We start from the raw sequence: 1,940 nt of genomic DNA, 5'->3' as shown, positions 1-1,940 counted from the left end.
AGCAGGAGGATCAGCATGATCTAGTTCTGATTATTGTTGTGCGTCTGATGCTGCTTGTAGTAGAGCTGCTAGACGTCCTGGTCGTGATTGTTGTCGTGCTGGTGGTCGTCGTCGTCGTGGTCGTTGTCGTCGTCGTCGTCGTTCTTGTAGAGCTGGTTGTGCTTGTACTGGTGGCTCGGCGAGGGATACTGCCCAGTTGGAGCCGTAGGCGACGGCGGCGGTGGCGAGGTTGGCGAGGTAGGAGACGACGGCGGCGGCGAGGTTGGAGTCAGGGGTAAAAGGCATTGTCGCTGAGCCAGAATCTTCGCAGCAGCAGCAGCCGCCGCCGCCGCCGCCGCCGCCGCCGCCGCCGCCGCCGCCGCCGCCGCCGCCGCCGCCGCCGCCAGAGGAGGAGGAGGAGGAGCGCGCGAGAGCATGGGCCGAGGCGTCGAGATTCGATCCGGCAGCCACTCGGCCACCGACGGGCATGATTCCAGCTGTGCTGTTGGTGTAGGTTGAGATGTGCAGGGCTGGCTCATATAGCGGGTGTTGTTGAGGTGGTTGCTGCCGAGCTTCGCAGACGACGAGATCGACACCATCGTCAGCGTGCGCAGCGCACTTGAGAGCCGCGTGGTCGGTGCCGCGCGAATGTTGAGCATTCGCGCACGCCAGCACCGCCACGAGGACGAACGGCAGGGGACGCATGCGACCCCGATTGTAACGGTTCACATTTACAATCACCACACAGGGTGGAACCCATCATAATCACCACACAGGGTGGAACCCATCATAATCACCACACAGGGTGGAACCCATTACAATCACCACACATAGGGTGTTGTTCACATACGTTACATGCACAACATGCACATGCATGTGTGCATGACACATGCACATGTCATGCGCATGCACATGCACATGCACATGCACATGCACATGCACATGCACATGCACATACTCTCAAGAACCACCTTAAAATTTGTCGTGTTTGTCAACAAACCAAACCGTGTCATGATTTTCGATGGAAGGAGAGTATCAAAACGTGCAACTACGAGCGCCGGTGCCGGACGTGTGTGACGAGTAAGCGATGTGTCTACAAGACCGATTCAACCTCTTCACCGTCGACGTCGGATGACACGGCAAGCACGTAGAATGATATCAACAATTTTTTTCATAGACATCTCGTCGAGTACCACAATGTTTTTCACAAACGCCGCCGTGTCGGACGCTCGTCCTCGTCCTCGTCGTCCTCGTCGTCCTCGTCGGCATCTTTCCCGCTATGCGTGATATCAAGGTTCCGCAAGCAGAGCGCGAGCCGCGCGCGGACAAATGCAGAACAGAAAGCGACCCCCTCCCCGCGTGTGACACAATCGAGGGAAGAAACTCATGTGAGACACAGAGCCACGCGGGACAGGAGTAAAGTGCCTAGAGGGCACCACAGAGAGTAGTTACTATCTCCGCATTCCAACGCCCCCCCCCAGGCCGGTATGACCTCCGAAGATGTGGAGATGGGACGAGCATGCAAAGTCTGCCGCGCCTGGAAAGCTTACGCGGACGTGTGGCAATTCCCCGATCAGACTGGACTCCCCCGAGGGGAAGCGAGAGGGTCTACTCGTGCGAGATGTTCATGATCGAGTCCGCGCAGCGAGAAGAAGGAGGGCGGCTTGAGGTCGCCCTTGACGGCCTCACTAGAGCCGCTTTTTGTGCGGCCCGAGCTCCGTCTTGGACGCCTTCTTGTAGCAGCTCACGCCGCCGACGGGCAGCGTCGAGAGGATGGGGCCTTTGAAGAGCTTGCAGCGGGACTTCTTGCCTTCGACGGCGTACTCGAACCCTACGCGGGCCAGCTGGCAATCTCGTGTCATCTCGTGTCATCTCGTGTCATCTCGAACCCTGCGCGGGCCAAAGCGCGGTGTGCTGCGACCAAGAGGGGGGAGCTGAGAGGTGGAGGGGCGGGTGGGTGG

The sequence above is a fragment of the Emiliania huxleyi genome, assembly GCF_000372725.1.
Source record: "Emiliania huxleyi CCMP1516 unplaced genomic scaffold EMIHUscaffold_91, whole genome shotgun sequence".
Classification (NCBI taxonomy): domain Eukaryota; phylum Haptophyta; order Isochrysidales; family Noelaerhabdaceae; genus Emiliania; species Emiliania huxleyi.
Note: the sequence above shows the minus strand (reverse complement) of the source record.